This window comes from Columba livia, chromosome 8 (assembly GCF_036013475.1).
Source record: "Columba livia isolate bColLiv1 breed racing homer chromosome 8, bColLiv1.pat.W.v2, whole genome shotgun sequence".
NCBI classification, from domain to species: Eukaryota; Metazoa; Chordata; class Aves; order Columbiformes; family Columbidae; genus Columba; species Columba livia.
Genome location: NC_088609.1, coordinates 1,791,119 through 1,808,220, shown reverse-complemented (window position 1 = coordinate 1,808,220; position 17,102 = coordinate 1,791,119). Strand labels below are relative to the sequence as shown.

The following is a 17,102-nucleotide window of genomic DNA, read 5'->3' as shown; positions in this document are numbered from 1 at the left end:
AGCGAGCCATTTCTGTCGAAGCCCCTGATGTTGACGGAGCAGCCAGGAGAGACCTCTGTCTTTCTGCACATTCAGCCCTTTATTTAGATCTCATCACTGAGCACAATTGTCTTGTCATTAATAACTGTGGAGAATTCCAGGAAGACATCTGCTCAAATAGCAGCAAAAAATAATGAGATGTGGAAAGATTTCTGTATTAGAAAAAGCAAACAAACAAAACATTAAGACCATTTTACTTTGGAGAGGAAAAAAAATAAGATGTAATAAAAAAGTGGTACATAAGGGATTGAATGATATGTAGAAATGGATTCTCTTATTTACCCTTGCCTATTTATCCTTTCAAAGGACACATGCAATGAAATTAAAAGACAACACAATCAAAACTGATAGAAGACAGTGCTTCAGATAGTGGAACTCATTATCACAAGATACATTCAACAGTGTTCAATGCAGACTCAGAGCACGTTAGGGACCCCACAGGACAATCCCCACGTGCGTTACTTATTTGATCTTCTCACTCACCGCTAGGTTAAATGAGCAATTCACAAAAGTCAGGTCCTGTGTGAGGAATTGTAGTTGAGGAAAACAGCCAGGAAAGTAAAGACTAAACAATCCCAGAACGCTGTAGAGCTGAGCTGGAAGAATTTTGTGATGTGAGATTGTAATAGGATCGAAGGGGACCGAAGTGAATTGCATTATTGCAGACAGTAATGTGTCAGGGAAGGCAGTGTGTTAGATTATTGATGAGGACAGAGGATGGACATTACCTGAGGGTGTCAGCACACTCTTTGCAAAACACATTTGCATCTAATCTTTCTACTTTAAAGCACGGAAAAAAGTTGCCCAGAAGTTGCTATTCGTTAATATCCATTGCTTTAGAAAAAAGGCCTCAATGATTTTCTCAGTCCGGTCTTACTGAGCATCTTGTTCTTTCCTAACTTGCAATGACGACTGGGCAGAGCTCTCAGGCTTCCTTGATGAACCTACAAGTTACTGCAGACAGAAGGCCGTCTGGTCTTGTCATTGTGTAAGGGAAGCAGAGCCGGTCCTTTCCTGCAGAGAAAAGTCCCATCAGAGTTCCAGACCCGAGCGGACGGAGGAAGAAATGCAGCCGACTCAATATGAGTGATAAAGCATACTTCAACTTTATTGATGCACTAAGCTGGTTTATATAAGACTTACAATAATTATGCATACTCGTCATCTATTAATTGGATAGTATACAGTAATTATGCCTACTCGTCTTCTATTAATTGGATAGTATACAATAATTATGCCTACTCGTCTTCTATTGATTGGATAGTATACATAATGAGCTCAACCTTCTTGTGGTTTCTCTGGAATGCAACCTCCTCACCCTGCTAGAGATAATTCCCCAGCTTGTTTATCTAAACGCTCAGCTGAACCAGAGAGCAACCGCTCAGTACTTTTCCACTATGCTACACCAGACTCATGCTAACTGAGGCCTACTCATGTCAACTAAAATGGGCTCTGCTCGTACAGTTGCTTGGTGGACTCATGTCCATGCTCCTTGAGCCAATCCCCAACACTTTCCCGTGCACCCCTAGTCTCGCTAGTGCCTGCTGAAGAGCATTTTCACTACGTATCTGGAGAAACTCAACACCCCTCTAGCATTTCACTGTGGCTCAGCCCTGTCAGAGCAATTCCTCTGTACTGCTGCTAAGCCAGTACTCATTTGGGGGATGTGACCATTAACTTCACTGATTCTTAATGTATGTCATGAATGCAGCAACAATTGAAAATGCCAAAAAAACCACGCACCCCCCCCCAAAAAGCTACGTAGTGACACTGAAGTTTTTTTTAACATGTAAGCCATTTCCCAGGTCTGCTCAATTCATTCTTGACTGGCTGCAGCTAAAGAAGAAATCAAATCCAATTTGATTACAGCCACTAGAGGAATATTGCAGATCTTGAATTCAGTTGCAGTAATTGGGAACTTGCATTTTAAAGGAATGATCTAAATTAAGCTAAGGGATAACTTCTGTGGATACAGTCTTAGGAATTCACGAATGGTACAGATAGAATCAGCCAAGATGGCATTAGCTTTGTGCCCCTAGAAAATCCCTGGGCTCTCCCTTACTCAATTCAGAACAGGTAACACCTCCCTTTGTGTTTTACATTAAAAAAAAAAGGTCTTAGATGGAGACTTTGCCCCAGCCAAGTTTTTGCCCGAAACACAATTCTTCTAACCAAGTTATAAAACCCTGAAAATAGGGGCTTATAGTGGGACCGCTGATAGACCCTTAACAATAGCGTTGTGAATGGCGCAGCTATAATTAATGATACTTCAGAAAGATTTATGGTCCTTAGACAGAGATAAAACAGAAATATCATTGCTTCTTTGCCTCCCATCATTTTATCCTCTATGAAATTTTATGTGAAATAAGTCAAATGAAAAATGTAAGCTCTTAATCTTTTCCCAAAGTCCTGTCTCTCACTTGATGAACACTTTTGCAGAATAAATTAAGAGTGTTTTATTCCTTATGCATGCACGGCTTTGTATTTAAAAAGCGAAGAAAAGAACATTGTTGGGTTGGCAAAGCAGCTCAAGACGATGGTCATGGAGGAAGCAGAAATTACCAGCTCATCTTGTCCATTCTTCTGCCACCCCAGAGATGATGGCTCTGGTCCTGCAGTAGCTCAGAGCAGCCGGCTTGGAGGAGCACAGAAGGGCGCCCGTGTTCTGCGCAGAACCGCTGCCCATGGACCGGGAGCTGCGGTGGCTCCAGCTCCAGCTGCGGGAGCACAGGGGCCTGGCCGGAAGGCCAAATGCTGTGAATACGTACCTTTGAACTGAAAAATGCAAGATATAAAATGGATTTTTAAATAACTAGAAAAGGCAGAGCAAGAGGCAGTTGCTAGAAGCTGAAGCTAGAAAAAATGGAATTAGATATTGAGCATTATATGGTAACAGAGAAAGCGAGTAACCACTGGAACAAGCTATCAAGGGGAAAGTGAATTCTCTGTCTTCTGACAATACTGAAGGAAAATGAGGATCTGACTCAAGAAGTGCGTTTTTCAAAACAAAACATATTTTAGTCAAACAAAAAGAAAAGTGACAACAGTATTTAATGGTCCGTGAGGTACGGGAGGCTACCCTACCAGTCTAACAATATGTCCTGTCTGTAAACATTGTGATTCTGTAGAGCATGTGCAGAAGTAAATGGTAAAGTGCTGCTTAGTGAGCAGAGCTGAGGGGAGAGGGCTCTGAACTACTGGCTGGGAGCTGGTGCTCGGGGCTCTGAGCACAAAGGCACATGTGGCTCCCGGCTCCTCGGGGCTGGCTTGTTGGCTTGACTCGTGAGCAGGGGCAGGAGGTGAGTGTCAGCCACCAGGCTTGGGGGAGAGCGTCTCAACTGGGCAGCCAGGCTGAGGCACCAGCTGAGGAATCAGTGTTGGCATTGGCCACCTGAAATGGCAGCAAAAGCTCAGAATCCATCACATCCCATTACAGTCCTGGGCTCTGGCTTCTCTTAGCCGCATCCAGCTCAGATGGCATCTAGGCACTTGTTTTTCAAAAGCCTCTCTGCAGTGTGTCAGGCGTTTTGTCCCTCTGCCCATTAAAGTAGCAGCGTTCAAGCATCTTCCATGTTAATTTGATTGACAACAGCAAAGTCACTAGAGAACCTCAAGGACTTTCTGGCTGGCTTGTTTCTGTGTTATAAAATTGTTGCTTGCTGTTAGAGAAGAAAACTGAAACACTTCCTTTAAATAATAGCTGAAGTTACTCTGTCTCATAGGGAGCTCTGAGATCTATGCTCAAATTCCCCATAAATTATAACATTGCTCTTTTAAAATTTCTCCAATCCTTCAGGAACAGAGAGGGATTATTAGTATTTTTTTTAACAAGAACTTTTGATTTTCAATGGAATTCACTCTGGAGGGCAGAACATTTGTTTTTCCATTGTACAGAAGATTTGTAAAGGGGCAGGATTGGGCTATTGTTAGAGTCCTTCCTAAAGAAAATCATCAAATCCTTTACAGCACTAGGCAGATCTGGGCTGGAAAGTATAGCAGGATGGCACAGAGCAGCCCAGACGGCAACAGAGAGAAAACGGAGCAGGAGGAAAGAAAAATGAGCACCCGAAAAGAAGAGCAGGTGCCAATTAGAATCCTTGCAGGCTGCAGCAAGGGGCGAATATAAGCAGCTGCAGGAAAATAAAGGGTAGAGTGGATTAGTGTTAATCACAGGCACGGGGAAGTAGGAAAGGTTTTAAATGAGCTTTAAAAGGCAAAAATTGAGTTAGCAGCTCCGAAGAGAATTCCAGATCCGTCAAGTGTAGGAGCAAAAATAAAATGCAGAATACCAGGAGACAGATCTAAGTCCTCAGCAATTAACGTCTTAGGGTAATAAGGCCTTCTCTTTGGAAGCAGAAGCTTCTGTCTCTTTTTCTCTCCCAAGAACAGCACTGATTTCCTTAGCCTGCTGAAAGGGTGCATTTAGTACTAGAACAAAGTGGCTCCCATCTGATTTCTTTTTCACTGCCCTACACGGAGCACCGTCTTCTAGGAAAATGAAGCCATGAGGAACTAGAACGTGCCCCGTGTCTGGCATTAAATTTGCGCAGGCACGCAGTCCAGATGAACAGCCTTTGGAGCTGGGGGAGCTACAGCAGCTAACCTGGCCCGGCATCGAGCGGTGTTTGCGCAGGAACCTGGAATTGGCTGGAGACCTTGGGGTTGAAGATGAGTTGCAAACTCCAGTACAACCCCCACTGGCGTCAGGAGCCCTTGGAGTGGGCTGGCTGGGCTGCGAGGGCAGGGGTTCTGCGTGCAGCTCTGAGGTATGGAATGTCGCTGAACGTTTCTATGCTGCCACTTTAACTACCTGTGAAATGAGGACAGTAACGCTTTGTTACTCCAAAAAACAAAAGTGAGAAAGGCAAGGAGAGGGGGGAAAAGGAAAGAGAAGAAGAGGAGAGGAGAGGAGAGGAGAGGAGAGGAGAGGAGAGGAGAGGAGAGGAGAGGAGAGGAGAGGAGAGGAGAGGAGAGGAGAGGAGAGGAGAGGAGAGGAGAGGAGAGGAGAGGAGAGGAGAGGAGAGGAGAGGAGAGGAGAGGAGAGGAGAGGAGAGGAGAGGAGAGGAGAAAAGGAAAAGAAAGAAGGAAAGGAAAGGAAAGGAAAGGAAAGGAAAGGAAAGGAAAGGAAAGGAAAGGAAAGGAAAGGAAAGGAAAGGAAAGGGAAAGGGAAAGGGAAGGAAAAGAAAAGAAAAGAAAAGAAAAGAAAAGAAAAGAAAAGAAAAGAAAAGAAAAGAAAAGAAAAGAAAAGAAAAGAAAAGAAAAGAAAAGACAAGACAAGACAAGACAAGACAAGAAAAGAAAAGAAAAGAAAAGAAAAGAAAAGAAAAGAAAAGAAAAGAAAAGAAAGAAAAGAAAAGAGAAAAGAAAGAAAAGAAAAGAAAAGAAAAGAAAAGAAAAGAAAAGAAAAGAAAAGAAAAGAAAAGAAAAGAAAAGAAAAGAAAAGAAAAGAAAAGAAAAGAAAAGAAAGAAAAGAAAAGGAAAAGAGAAAAGAAAATAAAAGAAAAGAAAAGAGAAAAGAAAAGAAAAGAGAAGAGAAGAAAAGAAGAAAAGAGAAAAGAAAGAAAAGAAAAGAAAAGAAAAGAAAAGAAAAGAAAAGAAAAGAAAAGAAAAGAAAAGAAAAGAAAAGAAAAGAAAAGAAAAGAAAAGAAAAGAAAAGAAAAGAAAAGAAAGAAAAGAAAAGAGAAAAGAAAGAAAAGAAAAGAAAAGAAAAGAAAAGAAAAGAAAAGAAAAGAAAAGAAAAGAAAAGAAAAGAAAAGAAAAGAAAAGAAAAGGAAAGAAAAGGAAAGAAAAGAAAGAAAAAAGAAAAGAAAAGAGAAAAGAAAAGAAAAGAAAAGAAAAGAAAAGAAAAGAAAAGAAAAGAAAAGAAAAGAAAAGAAAAGAAAAGAAAAGAAAAGAAAAGAAAAGAAAAGAAAAGAAAAGAAAAGAAAAGAAAAGAAAAGAAAAGAGAAGAGAAAAGGAAAAGAAGAAAAGAAAGAGAGAAAAAATAAAAGAAAAAGGAAAGGGAAAAGAAAAGAAAATGAAGCAAAACCCCCACCCGCTGATTATATGTTCTTCCAGCATTAAGAAATACTATTCCTAGCCTTAGATTTCTCTACAACTTAAGAAAGAATAGCATGGTGTTTGAGTTTAGGTGTCTTTTGTATATTAAAGGCTAATGAGGAAACTAACACTAACTGAAAAGTTTGTTTTCTCGTTAGTTAAACACTTCAGTTTTAAAAGCTCTACATATTCCTAGAATATTAGGAATTTATTCTTTGCTAAACAATATCTCAATCAGTCCCTTTCTCATCTCCTTACGTGACATTGTTTTAAGCAAATGCAATCAATGCCTTAGTTGCAGTCAGCAGTTCTGGACCTCCGCACCACCGATCGCCAGCAGAGGAAACTTCATCCAGACGAGGTGCAGCCACATCAAACATCAAATGATAGGACAAGGGGTAATGGGATCAAGCTGGAACACTAGAGGTTCCGCTTAAATTTGAGAAAAAACTTCTTTTCAGTAAGGGTGACAGAGCACTGGAACAGGCTGCCCAGGGGGGTTGTGGAGTCTCCTTCTCTGCAGACATTCAAAACCCACCTGGACATGTTCCTGTGTGACCTCACCTGGGTGTTCCTGCTCCAGCAGGGGGAATGGACTGGATGATCTTTTGAGGTCCCTTCCAATCCCAAACATACTGTGATACTGTGAAACCAGGCAGAGCTCCTGGCACAGAGTCTGCGGCAGCTTCGTGCTTCACTGTTGGCTGCTGAGGGACAGGCGATGCTGGATCCAGCGGAGCGCTGGAGTGGCACAGAGGGTCAACACACAATGTAGCAGAAAACCCGCCAGCGCCATGCCAAACCTTCCCTGCTTTTACACACACATTTGAACCAGCAGAGCGAGCGTGTACGAGATGAGTGTTGTACATCGGATTGCCAGAGGGTGCATTTTGGTGATGAAAGCACAACCCTTCTGGCATGGTAGAAGATGTATCCAACGCTGCAGCCTCAAACCAAGTCACCAGCCATGTGGCCACGAGGGGAAGAGATGAGCTCTCAGCAAACAGAAAACCCAGGCTACTTGCTCCATGCCAGGGCCACACGTGCCAGCTTTTCCAGTCGGACATGACTCTGTCTTAATGATCAAAGTTACACCAAAAACCAATAATCTGAAAATAGGGCTTCATGACGGAAACGCCTCCACAGCCGTAACAGCCACTTCTCTGCTGCTTATGAACCACAAGAATAATATGGTGAAATGTGCCGACTTTTGCAGTTTTCCCCTCTTTTGTTGAAACTAATGAGTCACGATTAGAGTAATGCTTTTCTGTGACTCCGAAACCATTTTGCTTAATGAGGTACTAAGTCTTTATAATTAGGCCCAGAAGGGAACTGGGACGTGGCCCCTTAAGAGCAATAATTATTTAGGTTATTTATGGTAATAAAAAATTGAAAATAGGAATTCTTCCTCAGAATGTGACTATTTATTCTTTTACATATTGCCTAACAGGCAATTACCCTATTAAGGCAACGTTTTGTTGCTAAAGACATTAATTGAAATGTAAATTAAATGTAAATCAGCTAATTAAATTGATATGTAATGAACTTGTCATGCAGGCCTTTGAGATCAGATGCATTTTCCTAATAAACAAGTGTTACAGTGGTGCCATTGCTCACTGGTGTTAAGGTTGTTTAACGTGTTGCATCAATAACGCTCCTTCCCCAAATTCAAAGGTTTGGAATGTGTCATTAGAGCCCAGAACGGAGCTGGCACTGGGTGTTTCCAGATGTATTCCTTCCAGTTATTTCCTGATGAACTTCATTGCCAGGTAAAACCTCTCACCAGCCCGATGCTGCTGCATCCGATGGCTTCTGGAGGGTCAGTGCTATCTTTTTCTCCATGCGCTGTGGTCAGCTCAGTTGAGGTGGTGAACCCTCACAGCAGCGGAAAGATGACTCTAGATGTCCCTGAAATACAAAGAAATAAAACGAGAAATGAAGCAATCGGAATTTGCTTGGCAATTATATTACAAGGTAAACATCCAAGCCAACATCATCAAGTCAATCCAGCAACAGGAGAATGAGCCACAATAACCTTCTGTGCCATCCACACCAGACAAGTAACTTTAATCATCAGTGTGAGCTTGTGTCAAACTGTGAATTAAAGAGAAGGAATATGAAGCTCTCAGTTCTCCTATGAAATTATCCATTTTCCTGCAGCTGCATTTTGGGCCAGACCTACTAAAATTTCTGGCTTGAATTTAGGTCCTGTATTGAAGGTATCTTGGAAGATGGAAGCCCCTTCCCTGCCGCGTACATGGACAAAACTCACTGCCTACAATAATGCAACAGTGAGGCAAACATCACAGATTTTGGTTTTGAAGCAGCTCAGGTCTGCACCTTATAAAATGCGCTGCCCACTTCCGTGCGAGTCGTGCAGACGTTTTGCATGTAAAACTCAAGCAAACGTGGCAAAAAGGGCCGAGAGAGCGAGGGAACAGAAACGTGGTGCGTAATTGTGGAAATGCTTTTGCAGGAAGCTTTCCTGGCTCCATCGTGCCATAGTTGCACCTGAGCATTCCCACATAATTGTTCTGTCTTGAACAAATCTGGTGCTGCATTTCTAACTTCTTCTACCCAGAGAACCTTCCACCCTGCAGTCCTTTGGGGCCCGGGGGTATTTAATAAACATGTCAACTACCACTCTGCTTTAGCTCGAATGCAGCGTCTTGTTTTTTTCCTACTGAAGAACACTCCAGTTTGAAGTTTACAGAGCAATTAAAGACCCTCGTGGGGCCCCTGATATGTAGAGATTGTCAGCATATGTAGATTAGTAATTGTCAAGTTTCTCCCTAAGGCCAAAGAGCTCTCAGTCAAATTCCAGAGATCATCAAGTATTCAGATTTCAGTGGGCTTTGTGTCGTACACAACATAGTGGCATAATTAAACTACAATGCCTCTTTTCTAATAAACTTTTGGATCTGGCTCTGTTTCTGTTAATTTCTTTTAATTAACTATGATCACAAAATAAAAATAAACATCAATCTAAAGCTGCAACTTTACTGCTTGCAAGAAGACACCTTGGGAACAGCTATTTCTTTACTGCTGGAGTCTGGGGACCACACTTACTGCTGTGACTTGGGAGGGCCTGTTGGAGGCCGAAAACCAGCAGACTGAAGGCACATCCTCCTCTGACTCCTTTTTGGCTGACACATGGGCACAGGCCATTGCATGATGAGCTGTGTCTTCATTGACCTGTTGGCTTGTACTCTAGTTCAATTTTTAGTCTTTTCTTCCGCAGTTTTCACATCTTTGAACAGTGATCTAGATAGAAACCAGAAAAAGAAATATTGACTTTAGAGGTCAGAAAAGGAAATTAGTATAAGGATGCTCGCAACCCAGGCTGATGTTGTAATGGCCATGTGCAGCATCCCCTGTTGTTGAGCCCACTACCCCCCATGCCGGGCAATCAAATACACACCTGAATTTAGATTAATTTGCTTGACTGTTGAAGAGGAACCGTGCTGGTTTGCTTTGCATCTTTCATGGTCCAATCCTTGAGGATCAAATCGCTGCTCTAATATGGTGTTCCCTAGAAGCCAGAGGGTAGCAAGAGCAACGAGATGAAATAAGAGTGGCCCTGGGCTGGGTCCTTGGCCGCGGTTCCCACATACATTGTGTTGTGGTACCAGGGCTTGGAAGGTACAAAGTGTTGGTTGTTGGCCAGCATCCATTGTTGGAGTCCCATCTGTGTCTGTTTGCGGACAAAGCCTGTGGCAAGGAGTAAATTGTTACACATCTCTGTGATGTTCCTGACCTACAAACTGAGATTTTCAAAGCCACGTGTGGGATCTGAAAGTTTAATGCCTAATAGAATAAAAAAGAATTGGACTTGGAAATTGTGAATGCAGCTCTGATAATCTTCATTATAGCATGTTACATAAAATAGATTAGTTGTTACTCACGAGGAGCAGACCTTCATTTCCGTGCTGTTCATACCTTCTAAATGTAGCCCAGGACAAACTGACTGTGCTCGGGAATTGATGGAAATCTCCTGTTAACATCGGGCTGCCCATGCACACGTGTGTGCTCTTTGTTGAACGCTCAGCCACACGTGCCCAAACAAGCCGTGTTCTCAAACCGGGCAAGCGAGTGAGACCCTGAGAAAACCCCAAATCATTTGTGCATCATGAAAGAAACTATTATCTCCATCACTGTATTTGCACAGCACCTCCTGCTCTGCAAATCCCACCTTGAGTCACAACTTAGACTCCAGTGCTGGAGTGTTGGCAGCTCTGAAGACTGAGATCTGTTGGTTGCTCCAGACAAGACAGCTGGAGCATCCCCTCCCAACGCAAAGCACAACCTGAGGCCAGCGGGTAATTCCAGAGTGGTTTTCTGCAGTCTCAGGCCTCCGAATCTCTAAATAGGCTCCACGTCCACAAGTGCCCTTGTGGGCTAAATCCTCATTTCGTGAAAATCCCTTAAATTCCTGCCATCATTGAGCGACACCCATCGGTGAAGTGGCTTTTCTCCAGTTGGCCCACTGTGTATGGCAGAGTATAAGGCTGCGTCCTTTTCAGAGGCCTGGTGTGAAAACTGGATCCCAGCAGCATGAACAAAATTGGGCTTTAGACAGTAGCCCAGAGAAGAATCTCAAGAGTCCAAATAAAAAGAAGAAAAAAAAAATCCTCACATTCTTCCTATGATGATACGTCTCAAAATCATTAATTTTGCTTGTCCGGTATCATATCTTAGGGCAAGCTGCTTTTCCCGACTGAATTGCAGCGTGGCGTTTGGTTCGGTGGGTTTAACTGAAGCGTGGGTTTAACTATCTGGCAGAGGCAACGTTATCAGTAATAAAGTAACTCCTTCAAATTTACTTGCTTGATCTTGTACTTTGGTTGGGCTGCCGGAGTCTTAATGCCTGGAAAAGTGTCTGTCAGCCAGGGGTCCTGGTTTGAAAGGACTGTAGATTTGTAGGGGCTGGATGGCGTCATCCCCCTGCATCGACGCTGGGAACGTATCCCGCGGGCGAGCAGCCGGAGCTGCCTCCTAATTCCCCATCTCCTCTTTGGCTCAGCGAGATTTCAGCTTTGCTCACTGGACTCTTCTCTCCCTGCCCTCCCTATATTTTCTAAGCACCAATTTCACTCCAAAATTAAAGATGAAATTTAAAGATTAGGGACTGCAGGTTTTTTTTTTTTTCCAAAGGCATTTCGATGTCTCATACTCATTGATTGAGTTAGGTATCTAAATCATCCAGAACAATCTGGCCCCCATCCCAAATTATGTGATGTAAAAGGCCAATTTGACTTTTAAAATGCTCTGCATTTTAATCGCCTGCTGTGCGATTAGCGCCACACGTAATAAACACATTTTGTGCAGCGTGCAGGGGGCAGGTGTGGGGTGATGTAATGGATCCTGCTTGGATATAAACGCCAGAAATATCAAACACCACGTGCACCAGTCTTAGTCCCAGTCAATTCTAATTACTTTAGTGGTCTGCCTCCAGATTCAGATGCACCATGGTGAAACTGAGGTCAGGATACAGTACATGATTCTTATCTTAATACCACTTTAGTACTGTAAAGGTCAAACTGAGCATCATCCAAGGAGAAGACATAAGGGCTCTGTTAATTATTCTTCACTCCTTGAACAGAAGGTTGAAGATTGGGCCTCTGCTTAAGAGCATTCTGCCGTACTGTGTGTTTAACTTAAAAACCGAGGAAGAACAAAGGAGCCATTCGTGCAATAGTACTGAAGTGAGCCTTGCTGAGCTCTGCCTAGTCTCACAGCATTCACTCTGCCAGCCTTTCAAGCTACAACCCACATGCTCATTTGCAGAGACAGTGGAAATCTGGGCTCAGAGCTGGTTTTAGTTGAACTCGGCTCACTGTTAAACTGTTATGTGATGTTACCACTAACTTCACCCATTTCCAAGTTACCTTCCCAGAAGCCCACACTCACAAGACATTATTTTGTTCCTTCCCTGAAGCAAAGTAAGCAAAGTCTTTGCTAAAACCAGAGAGCGATCCCGGTCCACAGCCATTCATTTTTGGTTATCTCTAACGTGTTAACTGCTGAAAGCAGAAACACCAAAACCCAACACAGTGAGAGCCCATTAAAATTCAGCCCACAGTATCATCCATAAATAGGAAATAAAGAATCCGTGGTTGTGATTAATCGTCCATAAATGGCCATTGCTTGTTTCCTCTGTTCCATATAAACACAGTCCGTGTATTCAAATCACCAAAAGAGTAACAAACAGATCATTCCTATTTGCCAGGATTTGGGATTTAAGCAAATACATGAAGCGGGAGCTCTGTGCTTGTGTGTCTGTCAACATGCACACACATCTGCTCTTCTGCCTCATTTGCAATATTCATTAGGAAATTCGGTACTTTTTTTTATAAAGGTGTACTTGTCAATATATCAAAAGACATCAAGATGTCAAATCACAGCAGTGTAAGCTTTAGTTAAGGATTTATTTTTTTTTTAAATCAGAAACTTCAGTCTAAGGATTGATAATAATAATAATGAAGAATGTTTCTGCGTTTATACATTGCAACTTGACCAAATCTGAGACCTGCAGTAGAAGCACTGAGAAAAATAATAATAATAATAAAAATATAATGTGATATGCAGAAACTAGACCTGTAGGTTGAAGCAATGGTGGGTAAAGTCTGTTTTTAGCACTTGCGAATACGCCTTCATTAAAGCACCAGCTTGCTTGTTTGTGGTTGAGCTGAGCTCACCGGAGCAGAGCTGCCTGCGCCATTGTCTCCTTGGCAAAGCGCAGAAGCATCTCTCCTTTGCAGTGATTTACGGTCCAAGGGCTGCAGCCGTGGATCGAGCGCTGCATCCAGCGCCTTCGGCCTCTGCTGGCACCGGGTGCTGGATACACCAGCACCTCTCTGGAAATGCCACTTCACAGGCGTTTCAGTTGCAGTGCCGGTCCAGCAATGGGAGGTGACACTCGGAAAATTGGGTCTCTCTGCCCCTATCTTCCTGAATCATTAAGCAAATCATTTGTTTGCATGCTGTCCCAGTTCTCTTAGCTGTTGAAACACAAACCTCATTAAAGGCACTGCAGATCAAGGAGGGAAAAATGCTGCGAAAGAGCTAAATATTGATATTATTACACTCCTTGCTGCAAAGCAACCAGTAAAATTGTCAGAAACTTGCATAAGAAGCAGGAAGCAGAATCCCAGAATGGGTGAGGTTGGAAAGGATGTTGAGATCATCTCGTCCATCCCCTCTGCTCAGGCTGGGTCAGTTGAGCAGGTTGCCCAGCACTATGTCCAGCTGGGTGTTGAGTATCTGCAGGGATGGAGCCTCCACAGCCTCTCTGGGCACCTTGTTCCAGTGTCTGACCACCCTCACAATTAAACAGCGTTTGTTTTAATTGGTGCCTGCTGCCTGTTGGTATGTGTGATCCCCACACACCCCCGAGCAACCAGTGAGCACCAGGTGGGAAATGAACGTGGCCAGATTTGATCTGAATTTGTCCAGTTGCTTTTGAAATCCTAGTCTTCATTCCCTTTTCCCCTGTTAATTTCTCGCAATGTGAAATTTGGCTGCTTTTGCTTGGAGACCAGTGTCAGCGTGTTGAACCAGTGGGTTAACAGCGTCACGTCTCCTGGAGATGCTCTGGCAGGGCCCAGGACGCCTAGGAAGTCAGCAGAGATTGTCTAGCAATAGGGAGCTTCCCCCGAATTGTAAACCGCAGTGATTACCACCACCCCCACCACACAGCTCCTCCAGTAAAAGGAAAAAAAGCTCACGCCTAAAGATGTTATCATGCATAATTCAGGGGAAGAAATCCATACTGCATTTAAAAGATTACATCTTATCATCCAGGGTACTTATTAGCTTGATGATTTAAAAGTACATGGAGATAGAGTCTTTCCTGCTAGTCTGCACTGGCATCAATGCAGTTGTGCTGATGAATGATCAGCCTTCTGGCTTGGTTTGGGACTGGAACTGCTTTTCTGAGGCCAGAACTGGCCCAGGCAGGATTGGGACGTACCTGATGTACCAGGGTTGGGACCGTTCACAGTGGGCAGCCCCGTCCCTGCCTGCGTGCGTGCACCGTGGGTCACAGCAGACACTCCACGCCATGGAAACACGCAGGCAGGACACAGACCACACCGTGCTGCTAAACCCATGTCAAAGAAGCAGCAATACGCATCTCTGTGTCCCTCTTGTTGTGCCTGTGGTCAAATCCGGTGTTTTGAACACACAGGAGTATGAACACATCTTTATACAAAATGCAGGCATCTGGATACTGAAAGAGTGAGGAGGCTGGAACAAAATGCAGGCAAATTTGCCTTGGCTATCACTAGTTGCTCTGATGGCCACTGATGATTTCCAAATACAGATTGCCCTCCTTGTAACCTGGCGTGTCCCACGCTACATGGCACCCTAGCTCAAAACAGGGCTTGGGCTTCCACTCCTGGCCCGTACTGTGGAGACAGGCACCGTTTTTCTAAATCAATGAAAATTAGAGATTGTTTTTTTCAGCCCATACACAGGCTGATATGAATCCAGTTACAGATTTGAAATGTAAATTGTTTAAAAATGGCACTGGCACCAGAGAATAGTTCCATTCAAATACTGCATGCCTCGAGGTTGAGAGGAAAGTTGGGCTGTGACCATTTTTTTTCTGCAGCATCATACTGTCCCTATTATGTCTTGCATCTCCACGGTATCAGGAGGCAGGACAGTTGGCATTTGTGGCAAAACTACTCCGGTTAACCATTTTTGTACCTCTCTGCAACACCTAAATGAAGTACACTCCCTTTAGCTTTTTGTTTATGGCCTACATGAACGCAGTAAGTGTGAAATGGTGATGAAGTTGAGCAAGAAAACTTGATTTGTTATCAAAGCTATCTGGAGGTGTTCCTGGGCAAACAAGATTAACCCCCAAAGGTGGCACCTACACTGGTTATAGCGACTGGCAGGGGGCTTTCTGGGATTCTCCGTGTGGCTTTCCACACAACCGCTGTCATCTCACAGATCCCCCAGTTGTCTTGGGGGCATTTGACTAACGAATAACCTGGGAACTGTGATGTTTACAGTCTTTTCAGTCAGAAATATTCAGATGAATGGTTTGGGAAGTCTCAGTTTGGCTGAGCGACGCTTCGGTTCAGAAGAAGGTGCACCGAACATACAGCATTAGAGTGACGGGAAAGGAAGTATTTTGCAAAAATCCTTCTCCCTATTTTTTCAAGGTTGAGAGGTTTGAAACATCTGCATTTAACAGCCGTTATATTAATTACTGTTTGCTCTCTGCCAACGCTACCTTGGGAGCACCTGTGATGATTTAGCCAAGCAACCCCTACTATGGTTCATCCATGGGGTCTCATTCGTGTCCCCCGCTGGCTCGGTGACCCAGTCCTGTCCTGCCTCAAAGAGTCTTGGGCCACCATGTAAGAAGTGGGTGTTTCCTCCCATGAAAAAAGGCCTATGTTAGTATGAGGTGGAATTACCGTAGGGTTTTGGATGGTAGAGGTGAATCACAGAAAGAAATGTTCCTCACCTTATCCTAAATCCTGCAACATCAGATCCATGGAAGAGCTGAGAGTTGCATTCAAGATTTCCAAGGTGAAGTCCTGGCTTTACTCAGAAAAACAGCAAAACTCTTCTTCACCTAAAAGTACCAAAGGTTTCACCCAACCCTCAGTGCTGAACCACAAGCTCTACAAGACCCCCCCATGCTAAAGAACATCTCTGTGCTCTAATCAGCCTTCTGAGCTAAAGTTAAATTGTGCTCCTTCATTTTTTTTATCTCATCTCCCCTGTTCCTCCTACTTCTTAGTCAAGCCTCCCTGGACGTGCTATGTATTTTCCACTTGGTGACTCAGTATCAGCTGCTCACATTTTTTTGGGAGCGTGACAGGGTTGTGACAGACCAAGAGGGACAAGGAATCTGTCTTAGGGGAGGAAGAAATGAAAGTGCAAAGTGCAACATGGATTTGCTGAAGAAGAACTTCCCCCCCAAGAATGCTGCCTCCCCGCTCTGCTTTCGGCACCTCGCAGCTGCAGCACACAACATGGGTAACATCTAGGGCCTCAACCAATTTACACCTTCATCCAGCCTTACAATGGGTTCTTAGTGCTACAGGACAATCTTAGTGGTACACGCAGGAAGCAAAACCGATAAAATCCCTCACCTTCACCTAGCACCAAGGGGAACGTGTGCAGTTCCTCAGCATGTGCCTGTGCTGCTTTAGCTGGAAGAAACAGAGGTAGCAGCCCTACATGTGCAAAACAAACAGGGAACTCTTTATACTCAGTATGATTTTGTGTGTGTAACGGGGGATCACAGTAGGATATTGATTCCCTTATGGCTGTGAGAAAGACTTCGTCCCCAATGGCAAAACTTGCTCTAGTACTTTATTTTTCTTCCAGACACTAGTGAGTAATAAAATTTTCCTTTGTACATCCAGGTTATTGATATTGCAACTTAAGTTAAAGTCGGATGGTTTCTGTTCCCACTGCTTCCAGATGGTAAATTTCAAGCCTTACTGGAAAAGCAGCATTTTTGTATTTTGTAAATTTAGAATTTTTCTTTTTTAAACATTTTCAATGATAGTTTCTTTAATGAAAAATTTCATGGAAGAAAGAAAAAAAAAAAAAGGACTGATTTTTCAAGTTCTTTCACATGATTTTTCAAGTTCTTTCACATACATTGCCCATCAGCCCTCCGGAGCTCAGCCTGCCCTGTGCTCCTTGCACAGGAGGATTCAAACCTCTCCAGACCTGCTCTCTCTAAATCACATCTTCCTTCTGTGTGTGCTGGTCTGCAATGGAGAGGTACATGAAATGGGAATAAATCACACCTCCCTGTATTAACCAGCAACAGCAACCCCTGACTGCAATGCAGTTCGCATCAGGTGCCCTCAAATCTCTGCTCAAAGCCACCAGATGGGGAAGAACATGAGTAATGAGAGGTGCTCCTCTATGCCCAGGCAGAACCACAGACAGCCGCAGCGTGTCTGATCTGACCCGAAAACCCCTCTCGAGCACCACGGAACTCCAGTCCACAGCGCACTTACCTCCAGAGAACGGGTGAGACG

The 17,102-nt window shown here is 43.6% G+C and overlaps 1 long non-coding RNA gene across 3 annotated transcripts; it reads right to left on the bottom strand.

Moving 5' to 3' along the window:
- Positions 1-1,124: 1,124 nt before the first annotated feature.
- On the bottom strand, positions 1,125-17,062 carry LOC110365615 (uncharacterized). 3 transcript variants are annotated; one of them, XR_010474200.1, is made up of 5 exons: positions 15,563-17,062; positions 9,500-9,610; positions 9,148-9,342; positions 6,643-7,986; positions 1,125-4,849 (listed from the first exon to the last, which is right to left on the bottom strand). It is a non-coding gene; the product is annotated as an uncharacterized LOC110365615 (long non-coding RNA). The 3 variants fall into 3 exon arrangements; XR_010474199.1 differs by having other exon boundaries at positions 9,500-17,061; XR_010474201.1 differs by lacking the exon at positions 9,500-9,610 and having other exon boundaries at positions 15,563-17,061.
- Between the last annotated feature and the right edge of the window lie 40 nt (positions 17,063-17,102).